This window comes from Somniosus microcephalus, unplaced genomic scaffold (genome assembly GCF_052327205.1).
Source record: "Somniosus microcephalus isolate GS21.2 unplaced genomic scaffold, FLI_Smic_1.0 scaffold1225, whole genome shotgun sequence".
Classification (NCBI taxonomy): domain Eukaryota; kingdom Metazoa; phylum Chordata; class Chondrichthyes; order Squaliformes; family Somniosidae; genus Somniosus; species Somniosus microcephalus.
The window spans coordinates 7,501-29,376 of NW_028226412.1; the positions used below are offsets into that span (position 1 = coordinate 7,501).

The window sequence follows — 21,876 nt, forward strand, 5'->3', positions numbered from 1 at the left end:
TCAGCTCCTGTACGGCCCGTGTGTGTCTCAGTGTCAGCTCCTGTACGGCCCGTGTGTGTCTCAGTGTCAGCTCCTGTACGGCCCGTGTGTGTCTCACTGTCAGCTCCTGTACGGCCCGTGCGTGTCTCAGTGTCAGCTCCTGTACGACCCGTGTGTGTCTCAGTGTCAGCTCCTGTACGACCCATGTGTGTCTCACTGTCAGCTCCTGTACGGCCCGTGTGTGTCTCAGTATCAGCTCCTGTACGGCCCATGTGTGTCTCAGTGTCAGCTCCTGTACAGCCCGTGTGTGTCTCAGTGACAGCTCCTGTACGACCCGTGTGTGTTTCAGTGTCAGCTCCTGTACGGCCCGTGTATGTCTCAGAGTCAGCTCCTGTACGGCCCGTGTGTGTCTCAGTTTCAGCTCCTGTACGACCCATGTGTGTCTCAGTGTCAGCTTCTGTACGGCCCGTCTGTGTCTCAGTTTCAGCTCCTGTACGGCCCGTGTGTGTCTCAGTGTCAGCTCCTGTACGGCCCGTGTGTGTCTCAGTTTCAGCTCCTGTACGGCCCGTGTATGTCTCAGTGTCAGCTCCTGTACGGCCCGTGTGTGTCTCAGTGTCAGCTCCTGTACGACCCATGTGTGTCTCAGTGTCAGCTTCTGTACGGCCCGTGTGTGTCTCAGTTTCAGCTCCTGTACGGCCCGTGTGTGTCTCAGTGACAGCTCCTGTACGACCCATGTGTGTCTCAGTGTCAGCTGCTGTACGGCCTGTGTGTGTCTCAGTGTCAGCTCCTGTATGGCCCGTGTGTGTCTCAGTGTCAGCTCCTGTACGACCCGTGTGTTTCTCAGTGTCAGCTCCTGTACGGCCCATGTGTGTGTCTCAGTGTCAGCTCCTGTACGACCCATGTGTGTGTCAGTGTCAGCTCCTGTACGGCCCGTGTGTGTCTCAGTGACAGCTCCTGTATGACCCATGTGTGTCTCAGTGTCAGCTCCTGTACGACCCGTGTGTGTCTCAGTGTCAGCTCCAGTATGACCCGCAAGTGTTTCAGTGCCAGCTCCTGTACGGCCCATGCGTGTCTCAGTGTCAGCTCCTGTACGGCCCGTGTGTGTCTCAGTGTCAGCTCCTGTACAGCCCGTGTGTGTCTCAGTGTCAGCTCCTGCACGGCCCGTGTGTGTCTCAGTGTCAGCTCCTGTACGGCCCGTGTGTGTCTCAGTGTCGGCTCCTGTACGACCCGTGTGTGTCTCAGTGTCAGCTCCTGTACGGCCTGTGTGTGTGTCTCAATGTCAGCTCCTGTACGGCCTGTGTGTGTGTCTCAGTGACAGCTCCTGTACGGCCCGTGTGTGTCTCAGTGTCAGCTCCTGTATGACCCGTGTCTGTCTCAGTGTCAGCTCCTGTACGGCCCGTGTGTGTCACAGTGTCAGCTCCTGTACGACCCATGTGTGTCTCAGTGTCAGCTCCTGTACGGCCCATCTGTGTCTCAGTGTCAGCTCCTGTACGACCCATGTGTGTCTCAGTGTCAGCTCCTGTACAGCCCGTGTGTGTCTCAGTGTCAGCTCCTGTATGGCCCGTGTGTCTCAGTGTCAGCTCCTGTACGGCCCGTGTGTTTCTCAGTGTCAGCTCCTGTATGGCCCGTGTGTGTGTCTCAGTGTCAGCTCCTGTACGGCCTGTGTGTGTGTCTCAGTGTCAGCTCCTGTACGACCCATGTGTGTGTCAGTGTCAGCTCCTGTACGGCCCGTGTGTGTCTCAGTGTCAGCTCCTGTACGTCCTGTGTGTGTGTCTCGGTGTCAGCTCCTGTACGACCCGTGTGTGTCTCAGTGTCAGCTCCTGTACGTCCTGTGTGTGTGTCTCGGTGTCAGCTCCTGTACGACCCGTGTGTGTCTCAGTGTCAGCTCCTGTACGGCCCGTGTGTGTCTCAGTGTCAGCTCCTGTATGGATCGTGTGTGTCTCAGTGTCAGCTCCTGTATGACCCGTGTGTGTTGTAGTGTCAGCTCCTGTGCGGCCCGTGTGTGTCTCAGTGTCAGCTCCTTTACGGTCCGTGTGTGTTGCAGTGTCAGCTCCTGTATGACCCGTGTGTGACTCAGTGTCAGCTCCTGTATGGATCGTGTGTATCTCAGTGTCAGCTCCTGTATGGCCCGTGTGTGTCTCAGTGTCAGCACCTGTACAACCCGTGTGTGTGTCTCAGTGTCAGCTCCTGTACAAACCGTGTGTGTCTCAGTGTCAGCTCCTGTACGGCCCATGTGTGTCTCAGGGTCAGCTCCTGTATGACCTGTGTGTGTCTCAGTGTCAGCTCCATTACGACCCGTGTGTGTCTCAGTGTCAGCTCCTGTATGGCCCGTGTGGGTGTCTCAGTGTCAGCTCCTGTATGGCCTGTGTGTGTGTCTCAGTGACAGCTCCTGTATGACCCGTGTGTGTCTCAGTGTCAGCTCCTGTACGACACATGTGTGTGTCTCAGTGTCAGCTCCTGTATGACCCGTGTGTGTCTCAGTGTCAGCTCCTGTACGGCCCATGTGTGTCTCAGTGTCAGCTCCTGTACGACCCGTGAGTCTCAGTGTCAGCTCCTGTACGACCCGTGTGTGTCTCAGTGTCAGCTCCTGTATGACCCGTGAGTGTCTCAGTGTCAGCTCCTGTACGGCCCGTGTGTGTCTCAGTGTCAGCTCCTGTATGACCCGTGTGTGTCTCAGTGTCCGCACCTGTACGGCCCGTGTGTGTCTCAGTGTCAGCTCCTGTACGGCCCGTGTGTGTGTCTCAGTGTCAGCCCCTGTACGGCCCGTGTGTGTCTCAGTGTCAGCTCCTGTACAGCCCGTGTGTGTCTCAGTGTCAGCTCCTGTAGGACCCATGTGTGTCTCAGTGTCAGCTCCTGTAAGACCCATGTGTGTCTCAGTGTCAGCTCCTGTACGGCCCGTGTGTGTCTCAGTGACAGCTCCTGTACGACCCATGTGTGTCTCAGTGTCAGCTCCTGTACGGCCCGTGTGTGTTTCAGTGTCAGCTCCTGTACAACCCATGTGTGTGTCAGTGTCAGCTCCTGTACGGCCCATGTGTGTCTCAGTGTCGGCTCCTGTACGGCCCGTGTGTGTCTCAGTGTCAGCTCCTGTACGACCCATGTGTGTCTCAGTGTCAGCTCCTGTATGGACCGTGTGTGTCTCAGTGTCAGCTCCTGTACGTCCCATGTGTGTCTCAGTGTCAGCTCCTGTACGGCCCGTGTGTGTCTCAGTATCAGCTCCTGTACGACCCATGTGTGTCTCAGTGACAGCTCCTGTACGGCCCGTGTGTGTCTCAGCTTCAACTCCTGTACAGCCCGTGTGTGTCTCAGTGTCAGCTCCTGTACGACCCATGTGTGTCTCAGTATCAGCTGCTGTACGGCCCGTGTGTGTCTCAGTGTCAGCTCCTGTATGGCCCGTGTGCGTCTCAGTGTCAGCTCCTGTACGGCCCGTGTGTTTCTCAGTGTCAGCTCCTGTACGGCCTGTGTGTGTGTCTCAGTGTCAGCTCCTGTACGACCCATGTGTGTGTCTCAGTGTCAGCTCCTGTACGGCCCGTGTGTGTCTCAGTGACAGCTCCTGTACAACCCATGTGTGACTCAGTGTCACCTCCTGTATGACCCGCAAGTGTTTCAGTGTCAGCTCCTGTACGGCCCGTGTGTGTCTCAGTGTCAGCTCCTGTACGGCCCGTGTGTGTCTCAGTGTCAGCTCCTGTACGACCCATGTGTGTCTCAGTGTCAGCTCCTGTATGGATCGTGTGTGTCTCAGTGTCAGCTCCTGTATGACCCGTGTGTGTTTCAGTGTCAGCTCCTGTACGGCCCGTGTGTGTCTCAGTGTCAGCTCCTGTACGGCCCGTGTGTGTTGTAGTGTCAGCTCCTGTACGGCCCGTGTGTGTCTCAGTGCCAGCTCCTGTATGACCCGTGTGTGTCTCAGTGTCAGCACCTGTACAACCCGTGTGTGTCTCAGTGTCAGCTCCTGTACGGCCCATGTGTGTCTCAGTGTCAGCTCCTGTACGGCCCGTGTGTGTCTCAGTGTCAGCTCCTGTACAGCCCGTGTGTGTGTCTCAGTGTCAGCTCCTGTACAACCCGTGTGTGTCTCAGTGTCAGCTCCTGTATGACCTGTGTGTGTCTCAGTGTCAGCTCCTGTACGGCCCATGTGTGTCTCAGTGTCAGCTCCATTACGACACGTGTGTGTCTCAGTGTCGGCTCCTGTACGGTCTGTGTGTGCCTCAGTGAAAGCTCCTGTATGGCACGTGTGTGTGTCTCAGTGTCAGCTCCTGTACGGCCCGTGTGTGTGTCTCAGTGTCAGCTCCTGTATGACCCGTGAGTGTCTCAGTGTCAGCTCCTGTACGGCCCGTGTGTGTCTCAGTGTCAGCTCCTGTATGACCCGTGTGTGTCTCAGTGTCCGCTCCAGTACGGCCCGTGTGTGTCTCAGTGTCAGCTCCTGTACGGCCCGTGTGTGTGTCTCAGTGTCAGCCCCTGTACGGCCCGTGTGTGTCTCAGTGTCAGCTCCTGTACAGCCCGTGTGTGTCTCAGTGTCAGCTCCTGTACGACCCATGTGTGTCTCAGTGTCAGCTCCTGTAAGACCCATGTGTGTCTCAGTGTCAGCTCCTGTACGGCCCGTGTGTGTCTCAGTGTCCGCTCCTGTATGACCCGTGTGTGTCTCAGTGTCAGCTCCTGTACGGCCCGTGTGTGTCTCAGTGACAGCTCCTGTACGACCCGTGTGTGTCTCAGTGTCAGCTCCTGTAAGACCCATGTGTGTCTCAGTGTCAGCTCCTGTACGGCCCGTGTGTGTCTCAGTGACAGCTCCTGTACGACCCATGTGTGTCTCAGTGTCAGCTCCTGTACGGCCCGTGTGTGTTTCAGTGTCAGCTCCTGTACAACCCATGTGTGTGTCAGTGTCAGCTCCTGTACGACCCGTGTGTGTCTCAGTGTCAGCTCCTGTATGACCCGCATGTGTTTCAGTGTCAGCTCCTGTACGGCCCATGTGTGTCTCAGTGTCGGCTCCTGTACGGCCCGTGTGTGTCTCAGTGTCAGCTCCTGTACGACCCATGTATGTCTCAGTGTCAGCTCCTGTACGGCCCGTGTGTGTCTCAGTTTCAGCTCCTGTACGGCCCGTGTGTCTCTCAGAGACAGCTCCTGTACGACCCATGTGTGTCTCAGTGTCAGCTGCTGTACGGCCCGTGTGTGTCTCAGTGTCAGCTCCTGTACGGCCCGTGTGTGTGTCTCAGTGTCAGCTCCTGTACGGCCTGTGTGTGTGTCTCAGTGTCAGCTCCTGTACGACCCATGTGTGTGTCAGTGTCAGCTCCTGTACGGCCCGTGTGTGTCTCAGTGACAGCTTCTGTACGACCCATGTGTGTCTCAGTGTCAGCTCCTGTACGACCCGTGTGTGTCTCAGTGTCAGCTCCTGTATGACCCGCAAGTGTTTCAGTGTCAGCTCCTGTACGGCCCGTGTGTGTCTCAGTGTCGGCTCCTGTATGGCCCGTGTGTGTCTCAGTGTCAGCTCCTGTACAGCCCGTGTGTGTCTCAGTGTCAGCTCCTGTACGGCCCGTGTGTGTCTCAGTGTCAGCTCCTGTACAGCCCGTGTGTGTCTCAGTGTCGGCTCCTGTACGACCCGTGTGTGTCTCAGTGTCAGCTCCTGTACGGCCCGTGTGTGTCTCAGTGTCAGCTCCTGTATGACCCGTGTGTGTCTCAGTGTCAGCTCCTGTACGGCCTCTGTGTGTGTCTCAGTGTCAGCTCCTGTGCGGCCTGTGTTTGTGTCTCAGTGTCAGCTCCTGTACGGCCCGTGTGTGTCTCAGTGTCAGCTCCTGTACGGCCCGTGTGTGTCTCAGTGTAAGCTCCTGTACGGCCCGTGTGTGTCTCAGTGTCAGCTCCTGTACGACCCGTGTGTGTCTCAGTGTCAGCTCCTGTACAGCCCGTCTGTGTCTCAGTGTCAGCTCCTGTACGACCCGTGTGTGTCTCAGTGTCAGCTCCTGTACGGCCCGTGAGTGTCTCAGAGTCAGCTCCTGTACAGCCCGTGTGTGTCTCAGTGTCAGCTCCTGTATGGCCCGTGTGTATCTCAGTGTCAGCTCCTGTATGGCCCGTGTGTGTGTCTCAGTGTCAGCTCCTGTACGGCCCGTGTGTGTCTCAGTGTCAGCTCCTGTACGTCCCATGTGTGTGTCTCGGTGTCAGCTCCTGTACGACCCATGTCTGTCTCAGTGTCAGCTCCTGTATGGATCGTGTGTGTCTCAGTGTCAGCTCCTGTATGACCCGTGTGTGTTTCAGTGTCAGCTCCTGTACGGCCCGTGTGTGTCTCAGTGTCAGCTCCTGTACGGCCCGTGTGTGTTGCACTGTCAGCTCCTGTATGACCCGTGTGTCTCTCAGTGTCAGCTCCTGTACGGCCCGTGTGTGTTTCAGTGTCAGCTCCTGTACAACTCATGTGTGTGTCAGTGTCAGCTCCTGTACGACCCGTGTGTGTCTCAGTGTCAGCTCCTGTATGACCCGCATGTGTTTCAGTGTCAGCTCCTGTACGGCCCGTGTGTATCTCAGTGTCGGCTCCTGTACGGCCCGTGTGTGTCTCAGTGTCAGCCCCTGTACGACCCGTGTGGGTCTCAGTGTCAGCTCCTGTACGACCCATGTGTGTCTCAGTGTCAGCTCCTGTACGGCCCGTGTGTGTCTCAGTTTCAGCTCCTGTACGGCCCGTGTGTGTCTCAGTGACAGCTCCTGTACGACCCATGTGTGTCTCAGTGTCAGCTGCTGTACGGCCCGTGTGTTTCTCAGTGTCAGCTCCTGTACGGCCCATGTGTGTCTCAGTGTCAGCTCCTGTACGACCCGTGTGTGTCTCAGTGTCAGCTCCAGTATGACCCGCAAGTGTTTCAGTGCCAGCTCCTGTACGGCCCATGTGTGTTTCAGTGTCAGCTCCTGTACGGCCCGTGTGTGTCTCAGTGTCAGCTCCTGTACGACCCATGTGTGTCTCAGTGTCAGCTCCTGTACGGCCCGTGTGTGTCTCAGTGTCAGCTCCTGTACAGCCCGTGTGTGTCTCAGTGTCAGCTCCTGTACGTCCTGTGTGTGTGTCTCGGTGTCAGCTCCTGCACGACCCATGTGTGTCTCAGTGTCAGCTCCTGTATGGATCATGTGTGTCTCAGTGTCAGCTCCTGTACGTCCTGTGTGTGTGTCTCGGTGTCAGCTCCTGTACGGCCCGTGTGTGTCTCAGTGTCAGCTCCTTTACGGTCTGTGTGTGTTGCAGTGTCAGCTCCTGTATGACCCGCATGTGTTTCAGTGTCAGCTCCTGTACGGTCAGTGTGTGTGTCTCAGTGTCGGCTCCTGTACGGCCCGTGTGTGTCTCAGTGTCAGCTCCTGTACGGCCCGTGTGTGTCTCAGTGTCAGCTCCTTTACGGCCCATGTGCGTCTCAGTGTCAGCTCCTGTACGACCCGTGTATGTCTCAGTGTCAGCTCCATTACGACCCATGTATGTCTCAGTGTCAGCTCCTGTACGGCCCGTGTGTGTCTCAGTGTCAGCTCCTGTATGACCCGTGTGTGTCTCAGTGTCAGCTCCTGTACGGCCCGTGTGTGTCTCAGTGACAGCTCCTGTACGACCCATGTGTGTCTCAGTGTCAGCTCCTGTACGGCCCGTGTTTGTCTCAGTGTCAGCTCCTGTACGGCCCGTGTGTGTCTCAGTGACAGCTCCTGTACGACCCATGTGTGTCTCAGTGTCAGCTCCTGTACGGCCCGTGTGTGTTTCAGTGTCAGCTCCTGTACGACCCGTGTGTGTCTCAGTGTCAGCTCCTGTACGGCCCATGTGTGTCTCAGTGTCGGCTCCTGTACGGCCCGTGTGTGTCTCAGTGTCAGCTCCTGTAGAGCCCGTGTGTGTCTCAGTGTCAGCTCCTGTACGGTCCGTGTGTGTGTCAGTGTCAGCTCCTGTAGAGCCCGTGTGTGTCTCAGTGTCAGCTCCTGTAGAGCACGTGTGTGTCTCAGTGTCGGCTCCTGTACGACCCGTGTGTGTCTCAGTGTCAGCTCCTGTACGACCCGTGTGTGTCTCAGTGTCGGCTCCTGTACGGCCCGTGTGTGTCTCAGTGTCAGCTCCTGTACGGCCTGTGTGTGTGTCTCAGTGTCAGCTCCTGTACGGCCTGTGTTTGTGTCTCAGTGTCAGCTCCTGTACGGCCCGTGTGTGTCTCAGTGTCAGCTCCTGTACGGCCCGTGTGTGTCTCAGAGTCAGCTCCTGTACAGCCCGTGTGTGTCTCAGTGTCAGCTCCTGTACGGCCCGTGTGTGTCTCAGAGTCAGCTCCTGTACAGCCCGTGTGTGTCTCAGTGTCAGCTCCTGTATGGCCCGTGTGTATCTCAGTGGCAGCTCCTGTATGGCCCGTGTGTGTGTCTCAGTGTCAGCTCCTGTACGGCCCGTGTGTGTCTCAGTGTCAGCTCCTGTATGGATCGTGTGTGTCTCAGTGTCAGCTCCTGTACGGCCCGTGTGCGTTGCACTGTCAGCTCCTGTATGACCCGTGTGTCTCTCAGTGTCAGCTCCTGTACGGCCCGTGTATGTGTCTCAGTGTCAGCTCCTGTACGACCCGTGTGTGTCTCAGTGTCAGCTCCTGTACGGCCCGTGTGTGTCTCAGTGTCAGCTCCTGTACAGCCCGTGTGTGTCTCAGTGTCAGCTCCTGTATGGCCCGTGTGTGTCTCAGTGTCAGCTCCTGCATGACCCGTGTGTGTTGTAGTGTCAGCTCCTGTACGGCCCGTGTGTGTCTCAGTGTCAGCTCCTTTACGGTCCGTGTGTGTTGCAGTGTCAGCTCCTGTATGACCCGTGTGTGACTCAGTGTCAGCTCCTGTATGACCAGTGTGTGTTTCAGTGTCAGCTCCTGTACGACCCGTGTGTGTCTCAGTGTCAGCTCCTGTACGGCCCGTGTGTATCTCAGTGTCAGCTCCTGTACGGCCCGTGTGTGTCTCAGTGTCAGCTCCTGTACGGCCCATGTGTGTCTCAGTGTCAGCTCCATTACGACCCGTGTGTGTCTCAGTGTCGGCTCCTGTACGGTCTGTGTGTGTCTCAGTGAAAGCTCCTGTATGGCCCGTGTGTGTGTCTCAGTGTCAGCTCCTGTACGGCCCGTGTGTGTGTCTCAGTGTCAGCTCCTGTATGACCCGTGTGTGTCTCAGTGTCAGCTCCTGTATGACCCGTGAGTGTCTCAGTGTCAGCTCCTGTACGGCCCGTGTGTGCCTCAGTGTCAGCTCCTGTATGACCCGTGTGTGTCCCAGTGTCCGCTCCTGTACGGCCCGTGTGTGTCTCAGTGTCAGCTCCTGTACGGCCCGAGTGTGTGTCTCAGTGTCAGCTCCTGCACAGCCTGTGTGTGTCTCAGTGTCAGCTCCTGCACAGCCCGTGTGTGTCTCAGTGTCAGCTCCTGCACAGCCCGTGTGTGTCTCAGTGTCAGCTCCTGTACGGCCCGTGTGTGTCTCAGTGTCAGCTCCTGTACGGCCCGTGTGTGTCTCAGTGTCAGCTCATGCACAGCCCGTGTGTGTCTCAGTGTCAGCTCCTGCACAGCCCATATGTGTCTCAGTGTCAGCTCCTGTACGGCCCGTGTGTGTCTCAGTGTCAGCTCCTGTACGGCCCGAGTGTGTGTCTCAGTGTCAGCTCCTGTATGACCCGTGTGTCTCTCAGTGTCAGCTCCTGCACAGCCCGTGTGTGTCTCAGTGTCAGCTCCTGTACAGCCCGTGTGTGTCTCAGTGTCAGCTCCTGTACGACCCATGTGTGTCTCAGTGTCAGCTCCTGTAAGACCCATGTGTGTCTCAGTGTCAGCTCCTGTACGGCCCGTGTGTGTCTCAGTGACAGCTCCTGTACGACCCATGTGTGTCTCAGTGTCTGCTCCTGTACGGCCCGTGTGTGTTTCAGTGTCAGCTCCTGTACAACCCATGTGTGTGTCAGTGTCAGCTCCTGTACGACCCGTGTGTGTCTCAGTGTCAGCTCCTGTATGACCCGCATGTGCTTCAGTGTCAGCTCCTGTACGGCCCATGTGTGTCTCAGTGTCGGCTCCTGTATGGCCCGTGTGTGCCTCAGTGTCAGCTCCTGTACGACCCATGTATGTCTCAGTGTCAGCTCCTGTACGGCCCGTGTGTGTCTCAGTGTCAGCTCCTGTACGACCCATATGTGTCTCAGTGTCAGCTCCTGTACGGCCCGTGTGTGTCTCAGTTTCAGCTCCTGTACGGCCCGTGTGTGTCTCAGTGACAGCTCCTGTACGACCCATGTGTGTCTCAGTGTCAGCTGCTGTACGGCCCGTGTGTGTCTCAGTGTCAGCTCCTGTATGGCCCGTGTGTGTCTCAGTGACAGCTCCTGTACGACCCATGTGTGTCTCAGTGTCAGCTGCTGTACGGCCCGTGTGTGTCTCAGTGTCAGCTCCTGTACGGCCCGTGTGTGTCTCAGTGTCAGCTCCTGTACGGCCCGTGTGTGTGTCTCAGTGTCAGCTCCTGTACGACCCATGTTTGTGTCAGTGTCAGCTCCTGTACGGCCCGTGTTTGTCTCAGTGACAGCTCCTGTACGACCCATGTGTGTCTCAGTGTCAGCTCCTGTACAGCCCGTGTGTGTCTCAGTGTCAGCTCCTGTACGTCCCGTGTGTGTCTCTCGGTGTCAGCTCCTGTACGACCCATGTGTTTCTCAGTGTCAGCTCCTGTATGGATCGTGTGTGTCTCAGTGTCAGCTCCTGTACGGCCCGTGTGTGTCTCAGTGTCAGCTCCTGTACGGCCCGTGTATGTGTCTCAGTGTCAGCTCCTGTACGACCCGTGTGTGTCTCAGTGTCAGCTCCTGTACGGCCCGTGTGTGTCTCAGTGTCAGCTCCTGTACGGCCCGTGTGTGTCTCAGTGTCAGCTCCTGTACGGCCCGTGTGTGTCTCAGTGTCAGCTCCTGTATGGCCAGTGTGTGTTTCAGTGTCAGCTCCTGTACAACCCGAGTGTATATCTCAGTGTCAGCTCCTGTACGGCCCGTGTGTGTCTCAGTGTCAGCTCCTGTACGGTCAGTGTGTGTATCTCAGTGTCAGCTCCTGTACGGCCCGTGTGTGTCTCAGTGTCAGCCCCTGTACGGCCCGTGTGTGTCTCAGTGTCAGCTCCTGTACAGTCAGTATGTGTGTCTCAGTGTCAGCTCCTGTACGGCCCGTGTGTGTCTCAGTGTCGGCTCCTGTACGACCCGTGTGTGTCTCAGTGTCAGCTCCTGTACGGCCCGTGTGTGTGTCTCAGTGCCTGCTCCTGTACGGCCTGTGTGTGTGTCTCAGTGTAAGCTCCTGTACGGCCCGTGTGTGTCTCAGTGTCAGCTCCTGTACGGCCCGTGTGTGTCTCAGTGTCAGCTCCTATATGACCAGTGTGTGTTTCAGTGTCAGCTCCTGTACGACCCATGTGTGTCTCAGTGCCAGCTCCTGTACGGCCCATGTGTGTCTCAGTGTCGGCTCCTGTACGACCCATGTGTGTCTCAGTGTCAGCTCCTGTACAACCTGTGTGTGTGTCTCAGTGTCAGCTCCTGCACGGCCAGTGTGTGTCTCAGTGTCAGCTCCTGTATGACCCGTGTGTGTTTCAGTGTCAGCTCCTGTACGACCCGTGTGTGTCTCAGTGTCAGCTCCTGTACGGCCCGTGTGTGTCTCAGTGTCAGCTCCTGTACGACCCATGTGTGTCTCAGTGTCAGCTCCTGTATGACCCGTGTGTGTCTCAGTGTCAGCTCCTGTACGACCCGAGTGTATATCTCAGTGTCAGCTCCTGTACGGCCCGTGTGTGTCTCAGTGTCAGCTCCTGTACGGCCCGTGTGTGTCTCAGTGTCAGCTCCTGTACGGCCCGTGTGTGTCTCAGTGTCAGCTCCTGCACAGCCCGTGTGTGTCTCAGTGTCAGCTCCTGCACAGCCCGTGTGTGTCTCAGTGTCAGCTCCTGTACGGCCCGTGTGTGTCTCAGTGTCAGCTCCTGTACGGCCCGTGTGTGTCTCAGTGTCAGCTCCTGCACAGCCCGTGTGTGTCTCAGTGTCAGCTCCTGCACAGCCCGTGTGTGTCTCAGTGACAGCTCCTGTACGACCCATGTGTGTCTCAGTGTCAGCTGCTGTACGGCCCGTGTGTTTCTCAGTGTCAGCTCCTGTACGGCCCATGTGTGTCTCAGTGTCAGCTCCTGTACGACCCGTGTGTGTCTCAGTGTCAGCTCCAGTATGACCCGCAAGTGTTTCAGTGCCAGCTCCTGTACGGCCCATGTGTGTTTCAGTGTCAGCTCCTGTACGGCCCGTGTGTGTCTCAGTGTCAGCTCCTGTACGACCCATGTGTGTCTCAGTGTCAGCTCCTGTACGGCCCGTGTGTGTCTCAGTGTCAGCTCCTGTACAGCCCGTGTGTGTCTCAGTGTCAGCTCCTGTACGTCCTGTGTGTGTGTCTCGGTGTCAGCTCCTGCACGACCCATGTGTGTCTCAGTGTCAGCTCCTGTATGGATCATGTGTGTCTCAGTGTCAGCTCCTGTACGTCCTGTGTGTGTGTCTCGGTGTCAGCTCCTGTACGGCCCGTGTGTGTCTCAGTGTCAGCTCCTTTACGGTCCGTGTGTGTTGCAGTGTCAGCTCCTGTATGACCCGTGTGTGACTCAGTGTCAGCTCCTGTATTACCAGTGTGTGTTTCAGTGTCAGCTCCTGTACGACCCGTGTGTGTCTCAGTGTCAGCTCCTGTACGGCCCGTGTGTATCTCAGTGTCAGCTCCTGTATGGCCCGTGTGTGTCTCAGTGCCAGCTCCTGTATGACCTGTGTGTGTCTCAGTGTCAGCTCCTGTATGGCCCATGTGTGTCTCAGTGTCAGCTCCATTACGACCCGTGTGTGTCTCAGTGTCGGCTCCTGTACGGTCTGTGTGTGCCTCAGTGAAAGCTCCTGTATGGCCCGTGTGTGTGTCTCAGTGTCAGCTCCTGTACGGCCCGTGTGTGTCTCAGTGTCAGCTCCTGTACGGCCCGTGTGTGTCTCAGTGTCAGCTCCTGTACGGCCCGAGTGTGTGTCTCAGTGTCAGCTCCTGTACGACCCGTGTCTCTCAGTGTCAGCTCCTGTATGACCCGTGAGTGTCTCAGTGTCAGCTCCTGTACGGCCCGTGTGTGTCTCAGTGTCAGCTCCTGTACGGCCCGTGTGTGCCTCAGTGTCAGCTCCTGTATGACCCGTGTGTGTCTCAGTGTCAGCTCCTGCACAGCCCGTGTGTGTCTCAGTGTCAGCTCCTGCACAGCCCATGTGTGTCTCAGTGTCAGCTCCTGCACAGCCCGTGTGTGTCTCAGTGTCAGCTCCTGTACGACCCATGTGTGTCTCAGTGTCAGCTCCTGTAAGACCCATGTGTGTCTCAGTGTCAGCTCATGTACGGCCCGTGTGTGTCTCAGCGACAGCTCCTGTACGACCCATGTGTGTCTCAGTGTCAGCTCCTGTACGGCCCGTGTGTGTCTCAGTGTCAGCTCCTGTACGACCCGTGTGTGTCTCAGTGTCAGCTCCTGTATGACCCGCATGTGTTTCAGTGTCAGCTCCTGTACGGTCAGTGTGTGTGTCTCAGTGTCGGCTCCTGTACGGCCCGTGTGTGTCTCAGTGTCAGCTCCTGTACGGCCCGTGTGTGTCTCAGTGTCAGCTCCTTTACGGCCCATGTGCGTCTCAGTGTCAGCTCCTGTACGACCCGTGTATGTCTCAGTGTCAGCTCCATTACGACCCATGTATGTCTCAGTGTCAGCTCCTGTACGGCCCGTGTGTGTCTCAGTGTCAGTTCCTGTATGACCCGTGTGTGTCTCAGTGTCAGCTCCTGTACGGCCCGTGTGTGTCTCAGTGACAGCTCCTGTACGACCCATGTGTGTCTCAGTGTCAGCTCCTGTACGGCCCGTGTTCGTCTCAGTGTCAGCTCCTGTACGGCCCGTGTGTGTCTCAGTGACAGCTCCTGTACGACCCATGTGTGTCTCAGTGTCAGCTCCTGTACGGCCCATGTGTGTTTCAGTGTCAGCTCCTGTACGACCCGTGTGTGTCTCAGTGTCAGCTCCTGTACGGCCCATGTGTGTCTCAGTGTCGGCTCCTGTACGGCCCGTGTGTGTCTCAGTGTCAGCTCCTGTAGAGCCCGTGTGTGTCTCAGTGTCAGCTCCTGTACGGTCCGTGTGTGTGTCAGTGTCAGCTCCTGTAGAGCCCGTGTGTGTCTCAGTGTCAGCTCCTGTAGAGCACGTGTGTGTCTCAGTGTCGGCTCCTGTACGACCCGTGTGTGTCTCAGTGTCAGCTCCTGTACGACCCGTGTGTGTCTCAGTGTCGGCTCCTGTACGGCCCGTGTGTGTCTCAGTGTCAGCTCCTGTACGGCCTGTGTGTGTGTCTCAGTGTCAGCTCCTGTACGGCCTGTGTTTGTGTCTCAGTGTCAGCTCCTGTACGGCCCGTGTGTGTCTCAGTGTAAGCTCCTGTACGGCCCGTGTGTGTCTCAGTGTCAGCTCCTGTACGACCCGTGTGTGTCTCAGTGTCAGCTCCTGTACGACCCGTGTGTGTCTCAGTGTCGGCTCCTGTACGGCCCGTGTGTGTCTCAGTGTCAGCTCCTGTACGGCCTGTGTGTGCCTCAGTGACAGCTCTTGTACGGCCTGTGTTTGTGTCTCAGTGTCAGCTCCTGTACGGCCCGTGTGTGTCTCAGTGTAAGCTCCTGTACGGCCCGTGTGTGTCTCAGTGTCAGCTCCTGTACGACCCATGTGTGTCTCAGTGTCAGCTCCTGTACAGCCCGTCTGTGTCTCAGTGTCAGCTCCTGTACGACCCGTGTGTGTCTCAGTGTCAGCTCCTGTACGGCCCATGTGTGTCTCAGAGTCAGCTCCTGTACAGCCCGTGTGTGTCTCAGTGTCAGCTCCTGTACGGCCCGTGTGTGTCTCAGAGTCAGCTCCTGTACAGCCCGTGTGTGTCTCAGTGTCAGCTCCTGTATGGCCCGTGTGTATCTCAGTGTCAGCTCCTGTATGGCCCGTGTGTGTGTCTCAGTGTCAGCTCCTGTACGGCCCGTGTGTGTCTCAGTGTCAGCTCCTGTATGGATCGTGTGTGTCTCAGTGTCAGCTCCTGTACGGCCCGTGTGTGTCTCAGTGTCAGCTCCTGTACGGCCCGTGTGCGTTGCACTGTCAGCTCCTGTATGACCCGTGTGTCTCTCAGTGTCAGCTCCTGTACGGCCCGTGTATGTGTCTCAGTGTCAGCTCCTGTACGACCCGTGTGTGTCTCAGTGTCAGCTCCTGTACGGCCCGTGTGTGTCTCAGTGTCAGCTCCTGTACAGCCCGTGTGTGTCTCAGTGTCAGCTCCTGTATGGCCCGTGTGTGTCTCAGTGTCAGCTCCTGCATGACCCGTGTGTGTTGTAGTGTCAGCTCCTGTACGGCCCGTGTGTGTCTCAGTGTCAGCTCCTTTACGGTCCGTGTGTGTTGCAGTGTCAGCTCCTGTATGACCCGTGTGTGACTCAGTGTCAGCTCCTGTATGACCAGTGTGTGTTTCAGTGTCAGCTCCTGTACGACCCGTGTGTGTCTCAGTGTCAGCTCCTGTACGGCCCGTGTGTATCTCAGTGTCAGCTCCTGTACGGCCCGTGTGTGTCTCAGTGTCAGCTCCTGTACGGCCCATGTGTGTCTCAGTGTCAGCTCCATTACGACCCGTGTGTGTCTCAGTGTCGGCTCCTGTACGGTCTGTGTGTGTCTCAGTGAAAGCTCCTGTATGGCCCGTGTGTGTGTCTCAGTGTCAGCTCCTGTACGGCCCGTGTGTGCGTCTCAGTGTCAGCTCCTGTATGACCCGTGTGTGTCTCAGTGTCAGCTCCTGTATGACCCGTGAGTGTCTCAGTGTCAGCTCCTGTACGGCCCGTGTGTGCCTCAGTGTCAGCTCCTGTATGACCCGTGTGTGTCCCAGTGTCCGCTCCTGTACGGCCCGTGTGTGTCTCAGTGTCAGCTCCTGTACGGCCCGAGTGTGTGTCTCAGTGTCAGCTCCTGCACAGCCCGTGTGTGTCTCAGTGTCAGCTCCTGCACAGCCCGTGTGTGTCTCAGTGTCAGCTCCTGCACAGCCCGTGTGTGTCTCAGTGTCAGCTCATGCACAGCCCGTGTGTGTCTCAGTGTCAGCTCCTGCACAGCCCATATGTGTCTCAGTGTCAGCTCCTGTACGGCCCGTGTGTGTCTCAGTGTCAGCTCCTGTACGGCCCGAGTGTGTGTCTCAGTGTCAGCTCCTGTATGACCCGTGTGTGTCTCAGTGTCAGCTCCTGCACAGCCCGTGTGTGTCTCAGTGTCAGCTCCTGTACAGCCCGTGTGTGTCTCAGTGTCAGCTCCTGTACGACCCATGTGTGTCTCAGTGTCAGCTCCTGTAAGACCCATGTGTGTCTCAGTGTCAGCTCCTGTACGGCCCGTGTGTGTCTCAGTGACAGCTCCTGTACGACCCATGTGTGTCTCAGTGTCAGCTCCTGTACGGCCCGTGTGTGTTTCAGTGTCAGCTCCTGTACAACCCATGTGTGTGTCAGTGTCAGCTCCTGTACGACCCGTGTGTGTCTCAGTGTCAGCTCCTGTATGACCCGCATGTGCTTCAGTGTCAGCTCCTGTACGGCCCATGTGTGTCTCAGTGTCGGCTCCTGTATGGCCCGTGTGTGCCTCAGTGTCAGCTCCTGTACGACCCATGTATGTCTCAGTGTCAGCTCCTGTACGGCCCGTGTGTGTCTCAGTGTCAGCTCCTGTACGACCCATATGTGTCTCAGTGTCAGCTCCTGTACGGCCCGTGTGTGTCTCAGTGTCAGCTCCTGTACGACCCGTGTGTGTCTCAGTGTCAGCTCCTGTATGACCCGCATGTGTTTCAGTGTCAGCTCCTGTACGGTCAGTGTGTGTGTCTCAGTGTCGGCTCCTGTACGGCCCGTGTGTGTCTCAGTGTCAGCTCCTGTACGGCCCGTGTGTGTCTCAGTGTCAGCTCCTTTACGGCCCATGTGCGTCTCAGTGTCAGCTCCTGTACGACCCGTGTATGTCTCAGTGTCAGCTCCATTACGACCCATGTATGTCTCAGTGTCAGCTCCTGTACGGCCCGTGTGTGTCTCAGTGTCAGTTCCTGTATGACCCGTGTGTGTCTCAGTGTCAGCTCCTGTACGGCCCGTGTGTGTCTCAGTGACAGCTCCTGTACGACCCATGTGTGTCTCAGTGTCAGCTCCTGTACGGCCCGTGTTCGTCTCAGTGTCAGCTCCTGTACGGCCCGTGTGTGTCTCAGTGACAGCTCCTGTACGACCCATGTGTGTCTCAGTGTCAGCTCCTGTACGGCCCGTGTGTGTTTCAGTGTCAGCTCCTGTACGACCCGTGTGTGTCTCAGTGTCAGCTCCTGTACGGCCCATGTGTGTCTCAGTGTCGGCTCCTGTACGGCCCGTGTGTGTCTCAGTGTCAGCTCCTGTAGAGCCCGTGTGTGTCTCAGTGTCAGCTCCTGTACGGTCCGTGTGTGTGTCAGTGTCAGCTCCTGTAGAGCCCGTGTGTGTCTCAGTGTCAGCTCCTGTAGAGCACGTGTGTGTCTCAGTGTCGGCTCCTGTACGACCCGTGTGTGTCTCAGTGTCAGCTCCTGTACGACCCGTGTGTGTCTCAGTGTCGGCTCCTGTACGGCCCGTGTGTGTCTCAGTGTCAGCTCCTGTACGGCCTGTGTGTGTGTCTCAGTGTCAGCTCCTGTACGGCCTGTGTTTGTGTCTCAGTGTCAGCTCCTGTACGGCCCGTGTGTGTCTCAGTGTAAGCTCCTGTACGGCCCGTGTGTGTCTCAGTGTCAGCTCCTGTACGACCCGTGTGTGTCTCAGTGTCAGCTCCTGTACGACCCGTGTGTGTCTCAGTGTCGGCTCCTGTACGGCCCGTGTGTGTCTCAGTGTCAGCTCCTGTACGGCCTGTGTGTGCCTCAGTGACAGCTCTTGTACGGCCTGTGTTTGTGTCTCAGTGTCAGCTCCTGTACGGCCCGTGTGTGTCTCAGTGTAAGCTCCTGTACGGCCCGTGTGTGTCTCAGTGTCAGCTCCTGTACGACCCATGTGTGTCTCAGTGTCAGCTCCTGTACAGCCCGTCTGTGTCTCAGTGTCAGCTCCTGTACGACCCGTGTGTGTCTCAGTGTCAGCTCCTGTACGGCCCATGTGTGTCTCAGAGTCAGCTCCTGTACAGCCCGTGTGTGTCTCAGTGTCAGCTCCTGTACGGCCCGTGTGTGTCTCAGAGTCAGCTCCTGTACAGCCCGTGTGTGTCTCAGTGTCAGCTCCTGTATGGCCCGTGTGTATCTCAGTGTCAGCTCCTGTATGGCCCGTGTGTGTGTCTCAGTGTCAGCTCCTGTACGGCCCGTGTGTGTCTCAGTGTCAGCTCCTGTATGGATCGTGTGTGTCTCAGTGTCAGCTCCTGTACGGCCCGTGTGTGTCTCAGTGTCAGCTCCTGTACGGCCCGTGTGCGTTGCACTGTCAGCTCCTGTATGACCCGTGTGTCTCTCAGTGTCAGCTCCTGTACGGCCCGTGTATGTGTCTCAGTGTCAGCTCCTGTACGACCCGTGTGTGTCTCAGTGCCAGCTCCTGTACGGCCCGTGTGTGTCTCAGTGTCAGCTCCTGTACAGCCCGTGTGTGTCTCAGTGTCAGCTCCTGTATGGCCCGTGTGTGTCTCAGTGTCAGCTCCTGCATGACCCGTGTGTGTTGTAGTGTCAGCTCCTGTACGGCCCGTGTGTGTCTCAGTGTCAGCTCCTTTACGGTCCGTGTGTGTTGCAGTGTCAGCTCCTGTATGACCCGTGTGTGACTCAGTGTCAGCTCCTGTATGACCAGTGTGTGTTTCAGTGTCAGCTCCTGTACGACCCGTGTGTGTCTCAGTGTCAGCTCCTGTACGGCCCGTGTGTATCTCAGTGTCAGCTCCTGTACGGCCCGTGTGTGTCTCAGTGTCAGCTCCTGTACGGCCCATGTGTGTCTCAGTGTCAGCTCCATTACGACCCGTGTGTGTCTCAGTGTCGGCTCCTGTACGGTCTGTGTGTGTCTCAGTGAAAGCTCCTGTATGGCCCGTGTGTGTGTCTCAGAGTCAGCTCCTGTACGGCCCGTGTGTGCATCTCAGTGTCAGCTCCTGTATGACCCGTGTGTGTCTCAGTGTCAGCTCCTGTATGACCCGTGAGTGTCTCAGTGTCAGCTCCTGTACGGCCCGTGTGTGCCTCAGTGTCAGCTCCTGTATGACCCGTGTGTGTCCCAGTGTCCGCTCCTGTACGGCCCGTGTGTGTCTCAGTGTCAGCTCCTGTACGGCCCGAGTGTGTGTCTCAGTGTCAGCTCCTGCACAGCCCGTGTGTGTCTCAGTGTCAGCTCCTGCACAGCCCGTGTGTGTCTCAGTGTCAGCTCCTGCACAGCCCGTGTGTGTCTCAGTGTCAGCTCATGCACAGCCCGTGTGTGTCTCAGTGTCAGCTCCTGCACAGCCCATATGTGTCTCAGTGTCAGCTCCTGTACGGCCCGTGTGTGTCTCAGTGTCAGCTCCTGTACGGCCCGAGTGTGTGTCTCAGTGTCAGCTCCTGTATGACCCGTGTGTGTCTCAGTGTCAGCTCCTGCACAGCCCGTGTGTGTCTCAGTGTCAGCTCCTGTACAGCCCGTGTGTGTCTCAGTGTCAGCTCCTGTACGACCCATGTGTGTCTCAGTGTCAGCTCCTGTAAGACCCATGTGTGTCTCAGTGTCAGCTCCTGTACGGCCCGTGTGTGTCTCAGTGACAGCTCCTGTACGACCCATGTGTGTCTCAGTGTCAGCTCCTGTACGGCCCGTGTGTGTTTCAGTGTCAGCTCCTGTACAACCCATGTGTGTGTCAGTGTCAGCTCCTGTACGACCCGTGTGTGTCTCAGTGTCAGCTCCTGTATGACCCGCATGTGCTTCAGTGTCAGCTCCTGTACGGCCCATGTGTGTCTCAGTGTCGGCTCCTGTATGGCCCGTGTGTGCCTCAGTGTCAGCTCCTGTACGACCCATGTATGTCTCAGTGTCAGCTCCTGTACGGCCCGTGTGTGTCTCAGTGTCAGCTCCTGTACGACCCATATGTGTCTCAGTGTCAGCTCCTGTACGGCCCGTGTGTGTCTCAGTTTCAGCTCCTGTACGGCCCGTGTGTGTCTCAGTGACAGCTCCTGTACGACCCATGTGTGTCTCAGTGTCAGCTGCTGTACGGCCCGTGTGTGTCTCAGTGTCAGCTCCTGTATGGCCCGTGTGTGTCTCAGTGACAGCTCCTGTACGACCCATGTGTGTCTCAGTGTCAGCTGCTGTACGGCCCGTGTGTGTCTCAGTGTCAGCTCCTGTACGGCCCGTGTGTGTCTCAGTGTCAGCTCCTGTACGGCCCGTGTGTGTGTCTCAGTGTCAGCTCCTGTACGACCCATGTTTGTGTCAGTGTCAGCTCCTGTACGGCCCGTGTTTGTCTCAGTGACAGCTCCTGTACGACCCATGTGTGTCTCAGTGTCAGCTCCTGTACAGCCCGTGTGTGTCTCAGTGTCAGCTCCTGTACGGCCCGTGTGTGTCTCAGTGTCAGCTCCTGTACAGCCCGTGTGTGTCTCAGTGTCGGCTCCTGTACGACCCGTGTGTGTCTCAGTGTCAGCTCCTGTACGGCCCGTGTGTGTCTCAGTGTCAGCTCCTGTACGTCCCGTGTGTGTCTCTCGGTGTCAGCTCCTGTACGACCCATGTGTTTCTCAGTGTCAGCTCCTGTATGGATCGTGTGTGTCTCAGTGTCAGCTCCTGTACGGCCCGTGTGTGTCTCAGTGTCAGCTCCTGTACGGCCCGTGTATGTGTCTCAGTGTCAGCTCCTGTACGACCCGTGTGTGTCTCAGTGTCAGCTCCTGTACGGCCCGTGTGTGTCTCAGTGTCAGCTCCTGTACGGCCCGTGTGTGTCTCAGTGTCAGCTCCTGTACGGCCCGTGTGTGTCTCAGTGTCAGCTCCTGTATGGCCAGTGTGTGTTTCAGTGTCAGCTCCTGTACGACCCGAGTGTATATCTCAGTGTCAGCTCCTGTACGGCCCGTGTGTGTCTCAGTGTCAGCTCCTGTACGGTCAGTGTGTGCATCTCAGTGTCAGCTCCTGTACGGCCCGTGTGTGTCTCAGTGTCAGCCCCTGTACGGCCCGTGTGTGTCTCAGTGTCAGCTCCTGTACAGTCAGTATGTGTGTCTCAGTGTCAGCTCCTGTACGGCCCGTGTGTGTCTCAGTGTCGGCTCCTGTACGACCCGTGTGTGTCTCAGTGTCAGCTCCTTTACGGCCCGTGTGTGTGTCTCAGTGCCTGCTCCTGTACGGCCTGTGTGTGTGTCTCAGTGTAAGCTCCTGTACGGCCCGTGTGTGTCTCAGTGTCAGCTCCTGTACGGCCCGTGTGTGTCTCAGTGTCAGCTCCTATATGACCAGTGTGTGTTTCAGTGTCAGCTCCTGTACGACCCGTGTGTGTCTCAGTGCCAGCTCCTGTACGGCCCATGTGTGTCTCAGTGTCGGCTCCTGTACGACCCGTGTGTGTCTCAGTGTCAGCTCCTGTACAACCTGTGTGTGTGTCTCAGTGTCAGCTCCTGTACGGCCAGTGTGTGTCTCAGTGTCAGCTCCTGTATGACCCGTGTGTGTTTCAGTGTCAGCTCCTGTACGACCCGTGTGTGTCTCAGTGTCAGCTCCTGTACGGCCCGTGTGTGTCTCAGTGTCAGCTCCTGTACGACCCATGTGTGTCTCAGTGTCAGCTCCTGTATGACCCGTGTGTGTCTCAGTGTCAGCTCCTGTACGACCCGAGTGTATATCTCAGTGTCAGCTCCTGTACGGCCCGTGTGTGTCTCAGTGTCAGCTCCTGTACGGCCCGTGTGTGTCTCAGTGTCAGCTCCTGTACGGCCCGTGTGTGTCTCAGTGTCAGCTCCTGCACAGCCCGTGTGTGTCTCAGTGTCAGCTCCTGTACGGCCCGTGTGTGTCTCAGTGTCAGCTCCTGTACGGCCCGAGTGTGTGTCTCAGTGTCAGCTCCTGTCTGACCCGTGTGTGTCTCAGTGTCAGCTCCTGCACAGCCCGTGTGTGTCTCAGTGTCAGCTCCTGTACAGCCCGTGTGTGTCTCAGTGTCAGCTCC

The 21,876-nt window shown here is 57.3% G+C and overlaps 1 protein-coding gene across 1 annotated transcript in view; it reads right to left on the minus strand.

The window, feature by feature from the left end:
* LOC147080694 (homeobox protein six1b-like) overlaps positions 1–21,876 on the minus strand; it is a 29,927-nt gene that overhangs the window by 1,797 nt on the left and 6,254 nt on the right. The window lies entirely within an intron of this gene.